The 24,562-nt window shown below is 40.1% G+C and overlaps 1 long non-coding RNA gene across 1 annotated transcript in view; it reads left to right on the top strand.

Annotated features, from left to right (window-relative positions):
- LOC145531872 (uncharacterized) overlaps positions 1-24,562 on the top strand; it is a 39,593-nt gene that overhangs the window by 7,984 nt on the left and 7,047 nt on the right. The window contains exon 3 of the long non-coding RNA XR_014072833.1: positions 24,301-24,461. This is a non-coding gene — a long non-coding RNA (uncharacterized LOC145531872). The remainder of the gene's footprint in view (positions 1-24,300; positions 24,462-24,562) is intronic.

The following is a 24,562-nucleotide window of genomic DNA, read 5'->3' as shown; positions in this document are numbered from 1 at the left end:
GATTTGAGCTGAATTTTAAGGACTCATCCTTGAAAGAAAGAGGGCTTCCCAGGTGGGTCTAGTGGTAAGGAACTGGTCTGCCAATGCAAGAGACACAAAAGACGTGGGTTCAATCTCTGGGTTGGGAAGATGGAGTAGGGCATGGCAACCCATTCCAGTATTCTTGCCTGGAGAATACCATGGACCAGAAGAGCCTGGCAGGGTATAGTCCATAGGGTCGCAAAGAGTCTGATACAACTGAAGCAACTTAGCATGCACCCTTAAAAGAAGGAGAGCTTGTTCATGGAACAGTGCTGGTTAATGCTAACATTGCATGTCCAAAGTGCTTCATGTTTCCATGGAAACTCATCTAGGAGTTCATGTAGTCACCTCTACCTGTCAGTGCCAGGTACCCAGAGAGTTTAAAATCCCATTTCCTGGTCTCCAGCTGGTTTTCTTCCGTGATGGCAGGACTCCTGCTATAGGAGAAAGGACCCTCCGTTAAAAGAGCAGCAGGAGATATCAGTAAGAAGCTTTCAGTCCAGACAAGTAAAGAGTAAAGCAGTGGAACAGCTTCATTCTTCAAATATCACCTCCCCATAGGAGGCGTGACTCAGTGGGGAGGTCTCCTCGGACAGGTAGGCGGGAGAACAAATCCACTTCCCTCTCTTGGGGGCTTTATTGTTGAGTTCCAGTGATTGCTAACATCAATTATTCAATCACTACTTAATAGCACCTTTGAAAATAGGGATTGCTGGCTTTGGAAAAACCTAGTTAGTGTCTTTATCTACTTTGGGGTAAAAAAAGTCAACATGAAAATGAAGATTGAAAGACAAGGAGTGCTTTCATGGTTATGTAACTGCTTCCAGGCATGGGCAGCAGATGCAGTGCACGTTTAGGGAAATGATGAAATGGTGGAAGGTTGTAGCTGGGGAGATCTTCACGATTCTGACCTTCAGTGTGCATCATCACTGAGATAGGTGTTGTGAAATGACCCAAATCGATCTGGTGCAACCACTAGGTTCTTTTTGGCAAATGTATAAGTAGTTTTCAATGATTAGAAGCTGCTAAGGGTTATGTGTTCCTGCTCATAACTTTCTACTAGGTTAGGATGGAAGCAAATTTCAAGCCATACCTGACACACATACTCACATTTAGTAGCAAGGAGACCCCCAAATGATCAGATCTGATCTTTGAGGTCTTTTGACTATTGTTAAAGAAAAAATTATCTGTGACAGTTGTTACAACAGTAAGGCAAATTTTTTTTCCAGGACCTTCGAGATAGGTATAGGGACTAATGCAATGGGGCTTTGATGTAAGGGAGAGAGATTGCACTCAAATCCTGATACAATAAGAAAAAGTGGAAATTTTTTAAAAAGTGGAACTGTGTGTGGGGGGGCGGTGATTGGTGGGCAGGAAATTAGTGAGGAAACATCAAGGGGAGGGGAGGGACTCTGGCTAAACTGCTCTCATTAGACTGTCACTGAAGGCAAGGTAGGATGATCAGAGATCACCTGGAGAATGGTGGAGAATGGAGACCCTAATGAGCAAGGAGATGTGGAAGATGGGGGTTCTGGCTAAACTGACAGTGGGACTCTACTCTTGAGGACATGCCCAAGGACAGAGGTTAGCTGAAGCAGAGCTCAGAGGATACAGATTAGAGTTTGACCAAGGAGAAAATCTTTGTTACTATACCTCTGTGAGAAGAAACTGTGGCTAGACTCAGCTAACTTTACAGTTAAATCCCAGTGGCAAGAATCCCTTGAATCAGTCACAGTTCTCTCTGGAATCAAGCTTGGGGTACATTTCAGAGGATACAGATGCCTGCACTTGCTAAATTTGTTTACATTGCTCACACTAGAGCAGTAAAAGACTATAAGACTTTTAGCCAAACCCCTTGTCCTGAAGACTGTTCATTTTAGTGGAAAACCGTAGTTTGTTATCACTACCTGGCATTGATAAAGATGGCCGAGACAGTCATAGGAGCCAGCTCTGAAGTGTGGCTTCCTGCCACAGTCTTTCCAACACTAGCTGCCACTGTGGAGTGGTGTTCCCCTTAGGGCAATCGACCACTCAAGATTATAGCCTGGAGCTAGCAGGCAGTTAATGCCAGGTACTTAATGTAAATTACAAAGTGCAGGATGGTGGAACTCAGGATTTTTTTTTAAGTCTATAACCATAACTGGAATAAAGCAAGGCACTCTTGTGCTTCTTTCTGGTGTAGTACACCAGCCGTGCATGGTAGTGATTTTTAAGAAAACCCATATTGACAACAAAGGCATAATTTAAAAAAATTTGCTCAGTCTAACAAGGTGGGAAAGAACATTCCTCATATATAGCAGAACTTAAAATATGTGTCCCTATCATTGCCTCTCTTAAAATATTCCTCATGGACAAAAGCCACTTTCAGAAGCTCTCATTTTCTTTCAACTCACAACTTTAAATATTCTTCCAATTCCAAACTCACTTCTCTGTCTCCTCTCTTTTCCTCTCACAATGATTTTTTTCCCTCTCTTGTGGGAATCTAGACTTTCTTGCTGATTTCTCACCATTCTTGCTATCAGTGTAGTGAAGCACAGAAATGAGAGGTAGGTGGGGAGATAGGGAGAAAGGCGGGGCAATTGTCAGAGTTTGGGGGGAAGGAGAAAGAATGAATATTTTTCCCCACTTGTTACATAACTTAATAAAACCCTAGGCTCGTGGGTTGAGTAAGATATCTCTATATATAGGTTATTCATTTTGGATCTCTTGTTTTTCTTAATCACTCCCCTTCCGTTACTATACTCTTAATATTTAAAAATAGTTTCATGTTTTAGATTAGTGTAGCAATAACATCTATTCCAATGGAATTACAAAATTTCTACTAGTAATGAAATTACTATTTTTCTTGTGCTTAAAAATGATAGTAAAAAATGTGTTCTCAGCTACACCACTGCAGTGTTTAAATGCATGCAAGATAATAAATAGAGCAACATGGAACCTGTAACTATATAAATATCCTCCTCAGAAAGAGTTGGCTTTGGTCCCTCTCACGGTGGGAGTCAGGTTATTTGAGCTGGTAATTAGTGGGAATACGAGATGAAAGGTAATCCTTGGTCTTGTTGTGTTTCTTTACTACTCAGTAGAGAAAAGAATTTTTGGAGAAGGGTGAAGGTTTCCCTAAGATTATACCAATTGGTTAGTGGCCAGAATCTGGTGCTCTTTCCTCATTTTCATGCTGTCCCTTTGCCAGATTTTGTCTGGCAGAAAATGGCTTGTTTTGGCTAGGATATAGGAACATAGAAAAGGAATTTTATTTCTACACATACACAAAATTGAGCTTTGGGTAACTGGGACAGTTTAGATAAAAAGAAATAAAGGAAGAGTGCATCCTCTTGCAGCATAATCCAATTTGGCATCTGTTCTCCAGTTTGCTTATAACAAAAGGAACTCAAGCGCCTCTCCTAGGCTGTTGCTGTTAGTTAAGTTGCAAAGGAGCAGCTGGGAAACATTGCTCTGACTGAGACTTCCCTTGGCCTGCTGAGAACAGGCTGGGTGATGCCGAGAGCTTAAAGAGGAGAAAGTCGACCTAAGAGAAAAAGATGACAACGAAATATTGTACTGGGTGGAGTTAAACAGGCAAGAAAGATTTAATTTGAGACCAGGGCTTTAATTGCAATAGAGATACAAGGGAGAGAGTGAACTCCATGGGAAAAAAAAAGGCTGGAGGGTTTTGTTTGTTTGTTTGTTTTTAATTTACTTTTTTTTGGCCACGCAGCATGTGGGATCTTAGTTCCCTGATTAGGGCTCAGATCTGCACCTGCTGCATTGAAGAGTAGAGTCTTAACCACTGGACCACTAGAGAAGTCCCTGGAGGGTTTTAATATTGAGGTGCACTCATGGGAAAGTACTGAAAGTATTAGGAGGAGGTTGGTTGATGTGATTAGGCCACATGTGTTTGCTTGTTGACGTTAGCCTCCTACTGCCCACAGATTACAGAAATATGGACCCAATATTTTTTGATGATTATATTTCCAAGGGCTGCCCTTCCCTCCCCTGCCTCCTAGAGAATGATTCTTAGGTTGTAAAAGTTGTTGTGTAGTTGCAAAGTTGTGTCTGACTCCTTTGTGATCCCATCAACTGTAGCCTGCCAGGCTCCTCCGACCGTGGGATTTCCCAGGTGAGAATACTGGAGTGGGTTTCCCTTTCCTTCTCCAGGGGATCTTCCTGACCCTTGTCTTCTGCAATTGGCAGGCAGGTTCTTTACCACTGAGCCACCTAAGAAGCCCAGGTTGTAGAAGTGTTACGTCTCAAAGGGGCAGAGAAAGAATTTATAATACAAATTTTCTAAAGTTAATGCTCTAGGAAAAGGGAGATAAGTAGTGGGCCTATAGTCGGAAAGTAACCAATCTAAAGTTAGTTAAGTTGAAGGGCAGGTTAAGGTTTTCTTTGTCAGGGGGATGAGGCTTGGAAGCAGGTGGTTGCAGGGGTGTCAACTGAGATAAACTGGATTATACCGGGAAGTGTCTCTGTTCAAAAATCCCCCATTACAGGGACTTCCCTGGTGGTCCAGTGGTTAAGAATCTGCCTTCCAATGCAGCAGGGCTGAGTTGGATCCCTGGTAAGGGAACTAAGACCCCACATGCTGAAGGGCAGCTAAGCCCATGCGCCTACTGGGCCTGCACACCCTGGAGCCCTCGTGCCTTAACTGGAGAAGCCTGCACACCATAACAAAAGATTCTGAGTGCCACAACCAAGATCCCACGTGCCGCAACCAAGACTCACACAGCTAAATAAATAAAGTAGAAGGAAACCAATGTCATAAAAACAATTCCCCATTACAGGCAAGCCACCTATTGAAATCACACTTAAAGTGATTCACTCTTAACTGTACTACAGTTAAGTGGTTAACATTCTAACATATTAGAGTTTTTGAAATTTGGCTATATGCTTATCTTTACCAGTGTGTCATATATATTCATACGTTTTCTTGTTGGTAATTAGCATTCTTCCATTCAGTTTGAAGAATGTCTTTCAGCATTTCTTGTAAGGGAGGTCTAGTGGTGGTGACTCCCTCAGCTTTAATTTGACAGAAAAAGTCTATCTCTTCTTTATTTCTGAAGGAGAGTTTTGCAGGATAGAGTGTAGTTAGTCAATAGTTTTTTGTTTGACTATGTATATATACACACATACATAATAGTCTATTTTATACTGATACAAACTTAACTTTGCATACAAAAACTCTACCCTTTTACTACGCCCCACCCTTGCCCATTTGATGTTTTGATGTCAAGTGTGATCTTTTAAAACATAAGTTAGACCAAGTCATTAATCTGTTCAAAATCCAGTCATGCTAAAAGTAAATGTCAAAGGGCTTGTAATGGCCCAGTGCTGCTTCCCCATCCCCACCTGTTACCTCCTTGACCTCACCTCCTACTGCTCTTCCGGTCTCTTTCTCCTACCACATTGGCCTCTTGCTGCTTTTCCAGTCCTGGCATATCCTGGCTGTGGCTCTTTGCCTGGTGTCTCCTTTGCATCTCTTCACACCCAAGATGAATGCTGGGACTAATCCCTCATCTTCCTTATGTCTACTCAGACATCACTTTCTCAATAAGGCTGACTTGGACCACTCTATTGAATACTGTAAACTTCCTCTTTATCCCACCTGCAACCTTCCTTACCTGTTGTTATTCCTTTTGTAACATATTGTGTAATTTACTGTGTGTATCATTTATTGTCTGTCATTACCATCTACTATTGCAGTTTCCTAAGATTAAGTATTTTGTTTTATTTACTGATATACCTCAAAGGCCAAGCAGACAATAGGTATTCAATAAATATTTATTGAATGAATAGATGCAAGCGGCCTAAAAATGCCCTAAAACTGGGAGCTTTGACTTGGATTGGAAGAGAACCCTTTGGTAGGTGCTAGGAGGGAAAGGCAATGGCACCCCACTCCAGTACTCTTGCCTGGAAAATCCCATAGACAGAGGAGCCTGGTAGGCTGCAGTCTATGGGGTTGCAAAGAGTCAGACACAACTGAGCGACTTCACTTTCACTTTTCACTTTCATGCATTGGAGAAGGAAATGGCAACCCACTCCAGTATTCTTGCCTGGAGAATCCCAGGGATAGGGGAGCCTGGTGGGCTGCCGTCTATGGAGTTGCACAGAGTCGGCCATGACTGAAGTGACTTAGCAGCAGCAGCTTAGCAGCCACCATAAATCAATCATGTTCTGATAGTGGAGAAATACATAAGCAGATAATTGCATTACAGTGTGAGAAGTCTGATGAGAGAGAGGCATTCTAGTGGCAGTAGTGATGGAAGAAGGTGCTGAACAGGAGGAGCTCTTGCGTCCTTCTTGGTGACTCCCAAAGTTAACAAATGTTAAAGTTAGCACAGATGCAAAACTGAGTCAAAGAGAGTAATTTTGGCTAATAGATATTAAGAATGTTAATGTGCATAGATCCCTCCAAGGATTCTGTAAACAATTGACAAAGCCTCGTTCCAAAGAAAGCAACATTCCCAAAGAGGCACATCATGATGAAGTCTTCAGGATTCTGAAACCCCATCTATTGTATAAGTGCTCTTGATGAAATTTGGGTTTCAAATATTCCATCGTGCCTCAGTTCTGGCCTTCTGTTGTGCCTGAATTTCTATGGGAACAGGATTTAACCTTTGAGTTAAAATGGTTCTTAAATGGAATGATGGTGACAATAATGTCATATCAGCACACTGAATTGCCACTGTCCCTCAGGTGGTATTTTGTGCTTTGTGAGACCCCAAAGTACAGTTTAATGGGAATCACTGTCACTGTAGATTGGGTAAGGGCATTTTGTCTCAGATATGGTACTAGCTTAGAGACGGGGAGCAAAATGAGTAGGTAGAAATGCACATTTGTTTAGAAGGAAAAGGGTAAACACAGTGGGGTTCCTCAGGGGTTGGTCTGAGTCAGCCTTACTTAGTACCTTTATAAAGGATCTGCAGAAGGTTTTGTACTGTGAAATCTCCAAGTCTGCAGCTAATGCTGAACTATTCTGAGTAGGGAAAATCCAACCTGATGAGTACTGATTCCCTGGTGAGCAGGGAAGACTTAGGAAGCTGTGCTAATGGGCAGGAAAGTGGTAGATGAGTTTAAGTGTGGACATGAGCAACATAATGCATTTAGAACAGAAACATTAAAAAAATTTAAAAGGATGATTCTAAAATGTGATACAAGAGACTCATGGAATCATGATAAATTCTTGCCTAATGACATTAACCCACATGCTTCTGTACCCAAATATGTGAAATATTACAAAGGGAAATATTATAAAAGGAAAACAAGGACAATTGTTAAGTATGATGTTAGATTTTCTAAAGCTCGGCCTCTTGATCATGGATTAATTTAATTATGTTTATGGAGCACCTACTATGTGAAACATGTGTTTGGCACTGTGCTGGATAGGAACAGGCCTGCAAGGGAGATGGCCTGATAAGTATGCATCATCTGATAAGTGAAAGTGATGGGAGGAAACCAGTGAGGGTCCTTTAAATTACCGGGACCTGGCAGGCAGCCTAGAGTGAGAAGCAGCCAAGAACCTCAGGCATTGGTGGAAGCATCTGCTGATAAGGAAACAGTGATGGTGTCCTAGGAAGGATACCCTTTGCTTTTCTGTTGAACTGACACAACAATCACTGCCACTTGGAAGGGCCTATTATGTGCTCTTACACTGCTAAACACTTACCCTTGTTTACCCAACTCTGTAAAAGCCCAGACTCCCTCCCTTTCTTTGACAAAATGAACATTCTCCTTGTTGCAGTAACCTAGATAAAATAATCTTCTTAATTGTCCCATACATCTTATTTTTCACAATTTCAAGCAATTAACTATAATTAAATATTTATTTGTTCACCTAACCTGTGTATATTTGCTCATCAGGCACTATATTGGCCTCCACATGTATAGCACTAAGCAGACATAACTCTCTTCGGAATCCCCAATTCACAGTCTAGTGAGGGTGTCAGATGATAACAAGGAATTACACTAAAGTGTGATGATTGTTGACATAGGTGATATAAGTGCATTATTGGTTGTAAAACAGAAAAGGATTTAATTCAGCATTGAAAAGTGCAATGTTTACTTTCCTATTAAATGCTTCTTTAATTTACATCTTAAAATACAGATATTGCCTTTGCCAGGGAGCAACATGACTCATCATACAGAGGCCTGATGTATTCGAGTAAAGGCTTGCCGTGCAAGAGTGAACGTTGACATTCTAGGAATCAGCGAACTAAGATGGACTGGAATGGGTGAATTTAACTCAAATGACCATTATATCTACTACTGTGGGCAAGAATCCCTTAGAAGAAATGGAGTAGCCATCGTGGTCAACAAAAGAGTCCAAAATGCAGTACTTGGATGCAATCTCAAAAACGATAGAATGATCTCTGTTCGTTTCCAAGGCAAACCATTCAATATCACAGTAATCCAAGTCTATGCCCCAACCAGTAATGCCAAAGAAGCTGAAGTTGAACAATTCTATGAAGACCTACAAGACCTTTTAGAATTAACACCCAAAAAAGATGTCCTTTTCATTATAGGGGACTGGAATGCAAAAGTAGGAAGTCAAGAAACACCTGGCGTAACAGGCAAGTTTGGCCTTGGAGTACAGACTGAAGCAGGGCAAAGGCTAATAGAATTTTGCCACGAGAACGCACTGGTAATAGCAAACACCCTATTCCAACAACACAAGAGAAGACTCTACACGTGGACATCACCAGATGGTCAACACCGAAATCAGATTGATTATATTCTTTGCAGCCAAAGATGGAGAAGCTCTATACAGTCAGCAAAAACAAGACCGGGAGCAGACTGTGGCTCGGATCATGAACTGCTTATTGCCAAATTCAGACTTAAATTGAAGAAAGTAGGGAAAACCACAAGACCATTCAGGTATGACCTAGATCAAATCCCTTATGAGTATACAGTGGAAGTGACAAATAGATTTAAGGGACTAGATCTGATAGACAGAGTGCCTGATGAACTATGGACAGAGGTTCGTGACATTGTACAGGAGACAGGGATCAAGAAAATCCTCATGGAAAAGAAACGCAAAAAAGCAAAATGGCTGTCTGAGGAGGCCTTACAGATAGCTTGGAAGAGAAGAGAAGCGAAAGGCAAAGGAGAAAAGGAAACATATTCCCATCTGAATGCAGAGTTCCAAAAAATAGCAAGGAGAGATAAGAAAGCCTTCCTCAGCGATCAGTGCAAAGAAATAGAGGAAAACAACAGATTGGGAAAGACTAGAGATTTCTTCAAGAAAATTAGAGATACCAAAGGAACATTTCATGCAAAGATGGGCTTGATAATGGACAGAAATGGTATGGACCTAACAGAAGCAGAAGATATTAAGAAGAGGTGGCAAGAATACACAGAAGAACTGTACAAAAAAGATCTTCACGACCCAGATAATCACGATGGTGTGATCACTCACCTAGAGCCAGACATCCTGGAATGTGAAGTCAAGTGGGCCTTAGAAAGCATCACTACGAACAAAGCTAGTGGAGGTGATGGAATTCCAGTTGAGCTATTTCAAATCCTCAGAGGTGATGCTGTGAAAGTGCTGCACTCGATATGCCAGCAAATTTGGAAAACTCAGCAGTGGCCACAGGACTGGAAGAGGTCAGTCTTCGTTCCAATCCCAAAGAAAGGCAATGCCAAAGAATGCTCAAACTACCGCACAATTGCACTCATCTCACATGCTAGTAAAGTAATGCTCAAAATTTTCCAAGCCAGGCTTCAGCAATATGTGAACCGTGAACTTCCAGATGTTCCAGCTGGTTTTAGAAAAGGCAGAGGAACCAGAGATCAAATTGCCAATATCCACTGGATCATCGAAAAAGCAAGAGAGTTCCAGAAAAACATCTATTTCTGCTTTATTGACTATGCCAAAGCCTTTGACTGTGTGGATCACAATAAACTGTGGAAAATTATGGAAGAGATGGGAATACCAGACCATCTGACCTGTCTCTTGAGAAACCTGTATGCAGGTCAGGAAGCAACAGTTAGAACTGGACATGGAACAACAGACTGGTTCCAAATAGGAAAAGGAGTACGTCAAGGCTGTATATTGTCACCCTGCTTATTTAACTTATATGCAGAGTACATCATGAGAAACGCTGAGCTGGAAGAAACACAAGCTGGAATCAAGATTGCCAGGAGAAATATCAATAACCTCAGATATGCGGATGACACCACCCTTATGGCAGAAAGTGAAGAAGAACTAAAGAGCCTCTTGATGAAAGTGAAAGAGAAGAGTGAAAAAGTTGGCTTAAAGCTCAACGTTCAGAAAACTAAGATCATGGCATCTGGTCCCATCACTTCATGGGAAATAGATGAGGAAACAGTGGAAACAGTGTCAGACTTTATTTTTTTGGGCTCCAAAATCACTGCTGATGGTGATTGCAGCCATGAAATTAAACGATGCTTACTCCTTGGAAGGAAGGTTATGGCCAACCTAAATAGCATATTTAAAAGCAGAGACATTACTTTGCCAACAAAAGTACGTCTAGTCAAGGCTATGGTTTTTCCAGTGGTCATGTATGGATGTGAGAGTTGGACGGTGAAGAAAGCTGAACGCCAAAGAATTGATGCTTTTGAACTGTGGTGTTGGAGAAGACTCTTGAGAGTCCCTTGGACTGCAAGGAGATCCAATCAATCCATCCTAAAAGAGATCAATCCTAGGTGTTCATTGGAAGGTCTGATGTTGAAGCTGAAACTCCAATACTTTGGCCACCTCATGTGAAGAGTTGACTCATTGAAAAAGACCCTAATGCTGGGTAGGATTGGGGGCAGGAGGAGAAGGGGACAACAGAGGATGAGATGGTTGGATGGCATCACTGACTCGATGGACATGGGTTTGGGTAGACTCCGGGAGTTGGTGATGAACAGAGAGGCCTGGCATGCTGCAATTCATGGGGTCGCAAAGAGTCGGACACGACTGAGCGACTGAACTGAGCTTGCCGTGCCTCTATCCTGGCTGCTCAGGGGGCTCCCGAAATGAATAGACAGTGGCCAGATGGATTCCCTTTGTTGCTTCATGATGGAGAGGACTCCACTGATGAACAAGCATGCCGTCAAACCTCAGGTCTGCTACGGTCCCCAGACCCAAGTTTGAAGGTGGAGAAGAGGATGAAGGTATGTTTCCTTATGTGAAGTATAAATATGAATTGATCTGGATTTTCAATGTTTGATAGGAGGTAGCAGGAACTTGCTGATGGTCCATTTAGAAGACAAAAAAGATCTCTGAACCAAGGCCTCTGAGCAAGAAAGCATTAAAAATATTCCCTTCAAGTCTATTTTATTTAGTGAATTACCATGGCAATGGTCTACTGGGAGGAGACAGTTCTACTTACAAAGATTTTTGTTTTAGGATTTTGCCTGACTCCTGTAGTGTGGGAAACTCAGTGCTTAATATTCCCTAAGATCCCAGTGCCCAGATTTTCTAAATTTTTGAAATTTACCTTCGGGCCTTGACAGGGACCATGATAGATATAAACACAGGTCCTGGTTTCTATGAATATTTTACAGTAAAAATAAATATTATTGTTTATGATAATGATTATAAAAGTGATCAATTACAAACATTCAGAGGAAGAAGCGAGAATAAAATAGTATTTATTAATATTCTCTCCCCAACAAGGTAGTGATTATGAGCTTCATTTTACATATGAATAAACAGGCTTAAGGTTGAACACCTAGGTTTGTCTGGCTGCAAAACCCACACTCAGAACCCCTCTGCTATACAGTTTCTAAACATTGTCAAGTGATTTCCCACGGCCATTACATTTATTTTTAATGATTTGCATTGTTAAGAAAGCACACTTTTTGAGGTGTAATGATTTTTACTTATTTTTTCATTTTTTGGCTGTGTGGCATGTGGAATCTTACCTTCCCAACCAGGGATTGAACCCATTCCCCCTGTAGTGGAAACATGGAGTCTTAACCACTGGACCACCATTATCATCGAACACTGTGACTACTATGAAAGAGAAGTTGCCCCAAACCTGATATAAGAAGGAATCTTTGTATATGATGTAATTTGCAACCTCTTTTTTGGGAAGAAATGAACATTCCAGTAAAATGCTTAAGTAATTTTCTGGTAAATATTAATGGAAAAAATCTTGTTCTGGGAAACCTGTCATGCATCTATCCTGCTGCTGCTGCTGCTGCTGCTAAGTCACTTTAGTCGTGTCCGACTCTGTGCGACCCCATAGACGGCAGCCCACCAGGCTCCCCTGTCCCTGGGATTCTCCAGGCAAGAGTACTGGAGTGGGTTGCCATTGCCTTCTCCCTATCCTGCTGACTGACACTCAAAAATCTAGCATCTTTAGAAAGCATTCTTTTCTTGTGTATTTCCCTGTAACATTTTCCTATAAAGAATGCATTTTTGATCGCCTCACTAGAGGCTTTTGCCCTTGCAGCGAGATTGTAATAAACTGTGACAATGCCCATAATTAAATAGCCTGAAGGGTTTTGATGAACACTCTAGACTCATATCTCTATTGTGGAACCTAGCTTTATTATAAATCCAATGGGTAAGGATTCCTTCAACTGCCTATTGCTTACCAACCCCTTGCCAGCTTCTGCATTGTCTTCCCCACTACACAACGATTTCTGTTCCCAACTGATCAGGACCAGAGACATGGAGATGGCTCAGTCTTTGCCTGTATTGGAAACTTGTCTTGGAACATGTTTTTCCTTAAATGACTCTGAACCACATCTCAACTGCTAAGTGAATTTTTTTCAGAAAAGATGTCATGGGAGGGATGACTCATGAGGATAAGCTTAACTGCCCAAGATCTAGGCTGGAAAGAAGAGAGGTGCACTGGGAGATAAAACCCCAGCTAGTCTCTAAGATCAAAGGTCTAATCTGGCTATCAACAGAAACTGCCTCACGAAATCCTGTACACAAGACAGAGCAGCCTCTTTGGAGTTTAAGTGAGACATGATTAGGATAAATAAAAGGAGATACTGTACTTTCTGGGTGGACAGTGAGTGGGAAGAAATATTAAGAGGTTAAAAATATTTTGATACATTCACACATAAAGGAGCCATGATTAAAGGACCCTGAAATGCTTGGGAATGTTGTTCCTATTAATATGGTAATCAAGGATAAATTACATCCCCAATGTATTGTTGAAGATGCTGTTGGGCTAAATAGATCATTGATCTAATCCAGAAAAGTTATCATTTCCTGTTTTTGTTTTGGTTGGAGGGTTTTGTTTTCATCATTTTGATAAAAATTATAGGGAAAGAAGCCTATTACTTATTTAGCATATTGCTAAATTTCCAGTGATAAAGGAAGCAGGGCAGTTGACCATGAAGAAGGCTCAAACAGCATTATATATCATTCCCTAAGGTCTTCAGCATCAATAAGGCTGAAAAGTACGGTGGCTCAGAGTTCAGACTTGAGAATCTGAATTCCACCCAGCTCTGTTATGTGCCAGACTTGAATTTTTCAGCAAGTAATTTCATCTCATTCAGCCTGTTTCCTCTTAAAGAAAATGGAAATACCTTTTCCACAGTGTATGTGAAGCTATCTACTTCTGTTTTGTTTGCTTTCCTTTGCATCAATTTCTCCTGGGTTTTTTTTTAGTAATAATTTTCCTATAAAAAATAACCTCCCCTTAACTTTGATCCAAGTAGTTCAAGTAAGATTGAACTCACAGAAGGAGCTCAAAGGGTCAGCAGGTAACCCAGACCTGGTCATGAGAAAACCCATGCTGCAGTGATTGTTTCAGTTATAGACATGTGACCTGAACAAGGCAAATCAGAATCTATTCTGGGACTTTTGCTGAGGTTGTCAGGGAAACTCCTCTGGGGTTGTGTATTAGTCAGCTGGGCTGCCATGACAAACTACCATAAACCGGACAACTTAATAACAGAGATTTATTTCTCACAGTTCTAGAGGCTGAGATTTCTAACATCAAGATGCTTGTAGGGTTAGTTTCCGGTGAGTATTCTTCCTGGCTTCTAGGTGGTTGCCTCCTCTCTGTGTCCCCATATGGTGGAGAGCACAAGCTTTCTGGTGTCTTCTTCTCTTATAAAGACACCAATCCAATCAGATTAGGGCTCCAATCATACAACCTGATTTAACCTTAACTACCTCCTAAAGGCTCTATCTCCAGTATAGTCGCATTGGGGGCTGGGACTTCAACATATGAATTTAGTTGGGAGTGATACAAATCAGTTCACAGCAGGTTTGTTTGTTGATATGATATAAACATGGAGCTAATGGCATTCATCTCTTAATTACACAGAGACAAACTGAGAATAAGGCAATTTAGAAGGAAGTGGAGCAGAGAGAAAAAAAAAAAAGTGTCTGGATGATATCATTGAGGCTGTGTCATGTCTTTAGCTAACTAAGTTCCAGAATTTTAGAGCTGCATTTTTGCCATTTGCAATCCAAAGATTCTTGACTGATAGTGAGTTGTTGGGAAGATACAATGAGATTGCACTTATGAAATACTTAACACATTACCTGGAGGAGAGTAAGTGCTCAATAAATACCAGCTGTTATTATTACTATCAGCGATTGCATCAGTGACAGACTCAATTGATTTTGGATTTTCTGAGACATCTAATGGAAATATGGAACAATTTAATCACCTGAAAAATGTTGTGAGGGTAATTTAGAGAACTATAAGGTTTGTGGAAATTCATTTTTGAAGGGCAGGGGGTGGTTGGACAGATTGCTCTCAGCAAAAAAGAAACAGCCATAGCAGTACACAATTCATAACTTTTAGACAATGTGATTTGTCTTTCCAATGACTTGAAGGAAAGGTCAGTAGAAATCTTTTAAAATGGAGAGCTGAAGTTACAGAAGATGATTACTTTTGGCCCTCAAATCAATTCAACAATGTATGAGCAGAAGGGAAAGGAAAAGAAACAAAAATATATAAAGTTTCAACAAACTATTTAGCTGTTTGAACAAACACAGATCAAAACTAGTGGATTGATTTTTGGTTTTCATGCTTGGTGGGATATTACATTGATGAAGAAAACAACTCATGACATCACAGTTATGATGGACTTTCATTAACGTCACTAAATTTACTTTTTCTTAATGGCAGAAAATATTCTTACTATTTTGCTTATGGAAATATTTTTTCTGTACAGATCTCCTAAGGAACTCTATATTCCATTTAAAATTTCGATTTTGAACATTATATTTTAAATTTAAATTGATTTCTCTTTCTCTTTCTCTTCCTCTCCCTCTCCTCTCCCTATCCCCACCCCCACCCCTTACAGAGGAAGATGTTAAAAAAAAGATTCTGGTATTTTTATCTAGAGCTTAAATAACTCTACAGTGCTTAGAGATATTAACAAGATGTCTGTCTCCACCAAGTGAGGAAAATCTAGCAAAATGTGTGTGTATATTAAGGTGGTGTAAGACATTTTCAGAGCAATGAAAACGTATAGAGAGATGTAGTGGTGTAGAACCTGGAATTATAATTTTTAGAAATGACTCATCCCCAATATTCCCTGTCAAAATGTAGAACGAGTGCTTTAGAAGAGTCTCTAGTTTTCATAATCATAAAAAATAAGAAAATAAATACAAATCCTAAAATATTTTGCCATTTCAAAGTGTGAGGAAATAGAAAACATACAAATTAAATATCTAGACAGTACAGGGATATATTATTCTGTATCTTCATTTAAAAATTTTTGATATAAAGCAAAAATTCCTGTTTTGTCTTTAGCACTCTGTTTGATACATAAGGATTTTAAGCAATGTGATCTGGATTCATTTTTGGTGTTGCCACTGGCAAGGACAGACTCTTTATAAAGACACACATTTTGGAGCATCTTGAGTTTAAAAAGCCACTGTAGAATTGGGTCACTGACATCCAGATGCTTAACTCCTTGAGAGCAGAACTAGAATGACCCAGATGAAATGTTTTTGTGTCCTTCTCAAAACTTTGATGAGGGTAAACATATGATTTTACTTTCTATTTAGTCCACTAGTAGAAAAGAAGGGAAAAGTTTGCTCTAAGTTCAGAATGCTATACTTGTTCAGTGTGCTAAATTTGTTGAAAATTTGGTATGCAATAATTCCGAAATGGATGCTTCCCACATTTATCTTCCTATCAGTCAGTTCAGTTCAGTCACTCAGTTGTGTCTGACTCTTTCTGACCCCATGGACTGCAGCACGCCAGGCCTCCCTGTCCATCACAAACTCCTGGAGCTTGCTCAAACTCATGTCCATTGAGTCAGTGGTATGTGATACTAAAAGAGAGAAAGAAAAAAGTCTATTAAAAATGGTGGCAAGGGTGGTTGCTTGTCTTCAATCACTGGGCAAGGATTTCTATAACACCTCAGTATGTCCCAAACAATATTAAGATAGAGGGCATAGAATGATGTGGAAGACAAGCACCATCCTCTTACCCTAATAGAGCTTCCTGTTTAGTCGAGGAGACAGGTCAAAAATACAAAGGCCTAGAGAATAGAAGAAAGGGACTTAAGTTAGTGAAATGACAAATTGGTGAAATTTGTGACAGACCAAAAAGAAGATGTACTGAATAAATCTCTTCAAGTTTAATGAAAAAGAAAACGCTCTTTGGACCATGAAATGTACCTTTCTAAGGCAATGGCAACCCACTCCAGTATTCTTGCCTGGATAATCCCAGGGACGGGGGAGCCTGGTGGGCTGCCATCTATGGGGTTGCACAGAGTTGGACACAACTGAAGCGACTTAGCAGCAGCAGCATAGGCACTTTAGAATCATACACCATTCGAAACTCCTACATTAAAGGAAAATTGCATAAATAATTTTGTAGGTGGAAAGGAGAGAAAAGACGATCAAGAATAATGTCATGGTCTGTGCATGAGTTGGAAAAGAATTTCTAGTCATGAGGCAGAATGAGAAAAGAATAGAGTTTATTAGAGTGGGAGATGCTGTTAAAATACTGGGCTGGCTCAAGGGAGGGGCAACACTTTCGTGGGCTAGTAGCCAATTTTTCTAGCCTCAAGACAAAGACAATTCCTGATGGAAGGCTGGAATTAGGTGATTGGTTAGGATAGGGTAGGTATTTTTACCTAATATGGGATCAGGGAGCTGGCTGGTTTAGGTCTTTTCCAGTGAGTTGGCTCCTCACATCAGGTGGCCCATATATTGGCGCTTCAGCCTCAACATTAGTCCTTCCAATGAATATTTAGGGTTGATTTCCTTTAGGATTGACCGGTTTGATTTCCTTGCTGTCTAAGGACTCTCAAGAATCTTCTCCAGCACCACAGTTCTAAAGCATCAATTCTTTGGCACTCAGCCTTCTTTATAGTCCAACTCTCATATCCGTACATGACTACTAGAAAAACCATACCTTTGACTATACATACCTTTGTCAGCAAAGTAATGTCTCTGCTTTTTAATACATTGTCTAGGTTTGGAAGAGCTTTTCTTCCAAGGAGCAAGCATCTTTTAATTTCATGGCTGCAGTCACTATGCATAGTATTTTGGAGTCCAAGAAAATAAAATCTGTCACTGCTTCCACTTTTCCCCATCTATTTGCCATGAAGTGATGGGACTGGATGCCATGATCTTAGTTTTCGAATTTTGATGTTGAGTTTTAAGCCAGCTTTTTCACTGTTCTCTTTCACCTTCATCAAGAGGCTCTTTATTTCCTCTTCCTTTCTGTCATCAGAGTGGTATCATCTGCATATCCGAGGTTGTTGATATTTCTCCTGGCAATCTTGATTCCAGCTTCTGATTCATCCAGCCTGGCATTTCACATGATGTACTCTGCATATAAGTTAAATAAGCAGAGTGGCTTTGGTATAGGGCTGTACAAATAGCCCACGATGTCATGAGGAAGTGGCTCGTCACTATAATTTCTTAGGAAGTTACAAATTATCAGTGACCTGAAAAATCGGTAGGAGTTAGGCAATAAGGATTGGGGAGAGAAGATTTACATTGAATGCAACAGTAGCACTGATTGTGGGATGGGAAATAGCAAGTGATGAACTGAAGGGGCCAATGTGAGACTGAATAGGCTGTCTTGAGAATTTTAAATTTGTCCTAAAACACATAGAAAATCAGTGAAGTATTGTAAACAAAGTGATTTAATCATATGTATATTTTTTTATAGGAATACCCTAGATGGAGTGTGTAGAATTGAATAGAGAGAAGTCAAGATTGGATGTGTCAGGGACAGTTAGGATGCTATTACAGTGATTCAGGTGAGATAGGCTGGGCTTGGACCATATGGTTGGTGGTTGAAATAGAAAGATGATTTATCACTTGAAATTAGGAGTAGCCTTGACCAAAAACTTTGTATTATAGTAGCTTAGGCAGATAAATATTTCTTGCTCACATAATTGAACTATGCACACAGTCAGCACAGAATTAGATTGGTGGCTTCACAACCGCCAACACCAGGGACTAGATCCTTCTCTCTTGTTTTCCAGCATGTAGTCTCTACCTCCCGGTCCAAGATTATTGCTCTGATTCCAGCCTTGTTGTTTTCATTACAGCTAACATGAATGAGGAAGGGGAGAAAAGGTTATTCCCCCTCCTTTTAAGGACATTTATAGAAATTATACATGATACTTTTAGTTACAGATCATTGGACAGAACTTAGTCATATGGCCCCATGTGGTTGCAAGAAGTGTAGGAAAATAAAATGGTTATTATAGGACTAAAGGTCTAGTTGAAAATGGGATTTTATGACTAAAGACAAAGGGGACAATGAACAATGGAGATAACTAACATCTTCTGCCCGGAAGTAGACAAAGTTGAGATATGTTTTGGAGGTCAAGTTAGCAGGATTTGATGATTAATTTAATTCAGGGAAGATGAGGAAAAGAGAAGAAAGAAAACTGAGTTCAACTTTCCTGACATAATCAATGGGATAAGTGGTAGTATATTTTTGAATATGAAGAAATGAAAGAAGGGGCAAGTTTGAGGCAAGAAACTGGACTTAATTAACTTCTAGGAGCTTGTCTACTCTGTCTTCAATCCTGGAGGGAAGCAATTTATCAGTTTGCTGTTGCTGTTGTGATGTGCTCTATGACCATATAGGTGCGTTTGTGTCAGTGTGTATACAATCTTTGTGTATACATAATTACTTAGACTCATGTAGATGCACAGACATTTATAATTTTATTTTTATGCAGTGGTAGTGTTCAATTATCACACCATTATAAATCTTAAATTTTTCATTTAATGTATCTTAGAGACATTTCCATATAAGTGTATGAGTGAGGGTGTGCATGCTCAGTCATGTCTGCCTCTTTGTGACCCTATGGACTGTAGTCCACCAGGTTCCTCTGTCTGTAAGGTTTTCCAGGCAAGAATACTGGAGTGGGTTGCCATTTCCTTCTCCAATAGGTGTATGAAGAGGTACATTAGTATTTTTAACTGTCACAGAATATTGTATTATATAGCTATGCCATAATTTAACCAGTCCCTAAGTTGTTTCTAGTTGTTTCCTATTATGAAAAATGCTGAAAAGCTGTAATACATGTCCTTACACATGTCATTACCACATGATTGAATTATAATTGTGGGCTAAATTCCTCTAAGTAAAATTGTTGGGTACAAAGGCACATGCATTTGAAATTTTCATTTGCCTATTTCACTTCATGGAAGTTTTAGCAATTTATACTCCCACCAGCAGTACATTAGAATGTTTTCCTACACTCTTGCCAATTGAATGTGTTAAACTTTCTGAACTTTGCCAGGTATATGGCTTAAAAAATTATACTTAGATTTGGTTTCATTTTGCATTTTTCTTACTATGAGTGAGATCAAACATGTCAAAAGTTTAAAAATCAGTTTTATTTCCTTTTCTCAATATGTCTTCAATTTTCTAATTGATTTGAAAGAATTGGTGACATATTGAAGAGATTATCTATTATGTTTTGCAAATATTTTCCTCATTTTATCTTTTATTGCTTATATTTTCCTCATAGTAAATTCCTTTCTGTGAATTAAGTTAGATGATTATTTTTTAACTGAAATAGAATTCCATATAACATTATATTAGTTTCAACTGTATAACACAATGATTTTAATAGATGCATATATTGCAAAATGATCATCACAATATGTCTAGTTAACATCCCTTACCACATATATTTACAACTTTTTTCTTATGATAGAACTTTTAAGGTCCACTCTCTTAGTGACTTTCAAATAGACAGTACAATGTTATTAGCTATAGTCACCATACTGTACATTACATCCCCAGGACCCATTTATTTTATAACTAGAAATTTGAACCTATCGACAACCTTAACCTATTTTAGCCACCTATTTCTGTCCCCGTCAACTATCACTCTGTCCTCTGTATCCATGAGGTTTTTTTCTTTAGAGTCCGTATATGAGATCATACTATTTGTTTTTCTCTGACTTATTTCACTTACTGTAATGCACTCACTGGGGCTTCCCAGGTGGCGCTAGTGGTAAAGAACCTGCCTGCCACTGCAGGAGACAAAAGAGATGTGGGTTTGATCTTTGGGTTGGGAAGCTCCGCTGGAGGAGGGCATGGCAATCCACTCCAGTATTCTTGCCTGGAGAATCCCATGTAAAGAAGAGCCTGGAAGGCTACAGTCCGTAAGGTTGCAAAGAGTTGGACATGACTGAAGCAACTTACTATGCACTCATGCAATGTCCTCGACATCCATCCATATTGTTGAAAAATGGCAGGATTTCCTTCTTTTTATGGCTAAATATTATTCTATTTATCATTAATGGCTTCTCACTACATAGGTTCAATATAAGTACTTTTTGGTGATTTGAACCTTATTTTCCTTTGCCTACATAATTTTACGAAACATGCTCACACCATGCATACTATTTAGGTATTTGCTTTTAATCTCATATAATAATGGAAATCCTTCTATATCATTCAATGTTTTCTAAAATCGCTTTTAATGGTTGTATGTATGATTTTGTCCTTTTGAGGTACAGTAATTTAACCAATCCCCTTACTCTTATTTAGGTTATTTCCATCTTTAAAAACCAATGTTTAGCTACACATTCATGGTAATTCATTAGGATAAGGTCTCAGAATAAGGTCTCTTGTATGTGTAGTGCAAAAGCCTCTCCTGTAACTTCGTGGCCTCAGGCAGCTCCACCGGACTCCTTGGATCTCAGGTCTCAGAGCGGTAGCTCCAGGCGTATCCTGGAGGGTGTTGGGGCAAGGCTGGAGGGCAGCAGGCGCTCTGCAGCCCCCCCACCCCACCCAGCGCAGCCGTTAGGGATGTTGGTACCTTACCAAACCCTTCGGATCAACGGTTGAATTTAATTTTTGAAGAACCTTATAGATCCATATGGAATGATTCATTTATCCCTTATCCTTTAGCAATTACTAGGTGGCATGTTAATGGATGGGTTCCTCCTTTAGTGAGTTTCGATGAAACAGGTCCCATGCAACCTGAATTATGGAGAGCATTGGCTGCTATGGCACCTGTAATTTTACACAGACCTTTAAATGAACAAAGATATATTGTACGGGCCTGCATGCATTCTCCCTATGCCTTTCTATTGGCCAAAAATCGGAATGATTTGAGAGTTCTTAAAGGAGAAACTGTTTATAATGTTGAATGTGTGAATTGTTTTATATCAAATTGTGTTGATGGGAACGATTATAGTAATTATAAGGCTGTGATGATTGTAAAGCAACCACCATATTTGATGTTTCCTGTAAAATTAGAGGGACAATGGTTTGATGATTATGCATTGAAAGTTTTATATGAATTTAATGGCTTAATTTCTCTACCTAAGAGATTCATTGCAGCTCTGATTGTGGGAATAACTGCCCTAATTGCCATAATTGCTTCAGTTACAGTTTCTGCTGTTGCCCTGTCAAAAGAAGTGCATACTGCCTTGTTTGTCTATCACCTGTCCAAAAATGTCTCTGTAGCTCTTGCTACACAGGAAATTATAGATAGGAAGATAGAAAATAAGGTCAATGCTTTAGAAGAAGCAGTCCTGCTTGTAGGGCAAGAAATTACAAATTTAAAAATGAAGTTGTCTTTAAGGTGCCATGCTGAATTTAAATGGATGTGCGTTACCCCTCTACAAGTGAATGATTCTGTGCATTCTTGGGAACACATTAGAAACCATATTTTAGGCATTTGGAATCACTCAGATTTTAGTATTGATATTTCTAAGTTACATCAAGATATCCAGAATATGAACCAGGAGGAGTCTGACTTTTCCTCTCAGTGGCTTTCTAATTCCCTTTTTAAAAATCTAGAGGGATATCTTTCCCATGGATCCTTTTTTACAATAATGATTAATGCAGCCATGTGCTTATGCCTGTTGGTTCTGATTTGTCTATTAGCCCCGTGCCTTTTCAGAATACTCAACTGAAGTGTTTCTGCTTTATCTATTGAGTTTCATACCTATGCTCTAAAAAAAATAAAAAAGGGGGAGATGTCGGGAGCTGTGATAGGCATTACTGACAAAATGGAGGCAAGGCCCCAACCCCCTCTCCTCATCCCGAAGGCACTGTCCTGGGATGGAGTTAGGTCTTGTGATTCTGACTTGTCCTTTCCTTCCTCCGGTTGAGTTGGCTGGAAAGAATGTTATAATCCATAAGTTAACTATTGACATTTGTTCAAGGATTTTTACAAAGAATGCTCCAGGATGAGCACATAGGCTGCAGCTTGAGGCCATGGGAAACATTGTTATCTGAAACCTACCTGTAAGGGAAATGTTTATGGCAAAACAAGTTCCCTGAGTTTAGGGGTTAAGAATAATTAAGAATAATTAGAAGCTAAAAGTTTAAGGTATGTTGTAGTGTTGGCTTATTTTACTATAGCTTATAGAAACTAGGAATTTTAGAGACACTAATAGCTAAAAGCCTTTTTAGGAGATGATGAGCTTAAGTTACTAGGGGATAACAGGATTTAAAGAAACAAGAAATAAACTGAGGAATGTGATATACAGCCCAGAGACAAACTTGAGTTACAATGTTATCACAAGGACAATTAAGAAGGAACTCTGAAGGACAGCAATGATTTATGGAGACAGTAAATATGGGTGAGGGTCTCCACAGCCAGTCACAATTTGAATTTCTTCTAGAAAAAAAATCAGATTTTGTTGGAGAAGAATTGGTTCTTTATTTGGGTATGTACTTTGCACATCCCTGGTGGCTCAGACAGTAAAGAATCCACCTGCAATGTGGGAGACCTGGGTTGGATTCCTGGGTTGGGAAGATCCCTTGGAGGGATACAATCCACTCTAGTATTCTTGCCTGGAGAACCCCCATGGACATATCAGCCTGGCAGGTTACAGTACAGGGGGTCAAAAAGAGTTGGACACTACTGAGGGACTGACCACACTTTGTAAATTATACAATACCGGACTCTTCCCTCCCCCACCCCCCGCCACTCTCCATTCTCCTATTAGTGCATATAAAATATGTTCCTAGTAGTTTAGCTTATCTAGTAGCATATTTAAGGGGAGTGTGATTTGTCTAAAAAAGGAATGGACATCCCCCAAAGATAAAGTGAACAATGGGATTTCATGTCCTCATTTGGGAAGCTACTTAGGGTGTTTTACCTTATGCCAAGCAGAGCTGTGTCATCTTAGGGGAAAGCTAGATTTTGCAATTGCAGGTTAAATATGCCTGTTAGAGGCATAGGACTGAGTAGGATACCAGTTTGACAGTGCTGGTTTTATATGGTGTGGCATGACCTAAGATGGAACTACATTTATTTTATGGTTACATGTTAGAGTTGGCAAGAGGGATATGCAAGATGTAGGAGGTGGAAGTGAAGTGGCAGCTGTCATTGCCTGCAGGTGGGGTTGGCTGCCGTGAGAGGCAGAGGCAGATGTGCTAGTGGGTCCTAGTTTGTTCCTGTTCTTCTGTTTTGCCTCTAGATTTTTCTGCCCAGTCTGCCCTGCTGGCCTACAGGAGCCCCAGGTTCCCCATCAGATACAGGGCAGCAGCTTTCCTTGGCCTTCTTCACCAGCTCCCATCTGTGTCCCACTCTTCCAGCTAGATGTGCTCTTCCCCAGATTTTCCTGCAAGTTCTGAGTTTCCCCTCACACTAATTTGGGAGGGCTCAACAATGGCTTTTCTCTGCTCCTTTCCCTCCTCAGTCTGGGCTTTCCTTTCTCATCTCCTCCCATTGTTGTGTAAGTTCTCATTCTGTAAGTTACTAGACCATAAACTTAAGGTAGGCATAGCGTCTGTTTTTATAACAACTATGCTCCAGTGCCTGGCACCTAGAAGATATTCAATAAACATTTGTTGAGTTTGTAAAGGATGTAATACATGTGCTTGACCCGTAATTAGCACTCAATGAATGATTTGCCATTGTTTATCCAATACTGTTACCTGACAGAATTGAAGAAGTCTCTTCCTCATGGGCCTTGGTTCTTGGTAAGGACACAAAGAAGAATCTGAGGTCTTACCCATGGCAAAAACAAGTTTACTGAAGAAAGAACAGAAAGAACACCCCCAGGGAGAGGTGGGATAAGCCAAGAGAAGCACTGGAATGATGAGGTAAGGGGTTTTCCACACAGGGCTTTTACATGTTCATCCAGGAGGGCATGGACTGACAGTTTTGATTGACAGTTGCAAGTTACATAATGCCGGTCTCTATT

The sequence above is a fragment of the Giraffa tippelskirchi genome, chromosome 2 (genome assembly GCF_054371585.1).
Source record: "Giraffa tippelskirchi isolate mGirTip1 chromosome 2, T2T-mGirTip1v1.2.pri, whole genome shotgun sequence".
NCBI classification, from domain to species: Eukaryota; Metazoa; Chordata; class Mammalia; order Artiodactyla; family Giraffidae; genus Giraffa; species Giraffa tippelskirchi.
Note: the sequence above shows the minus strand (reverse complement) of the source record. Positions and strands in the feature narration are given on the sequence as shown.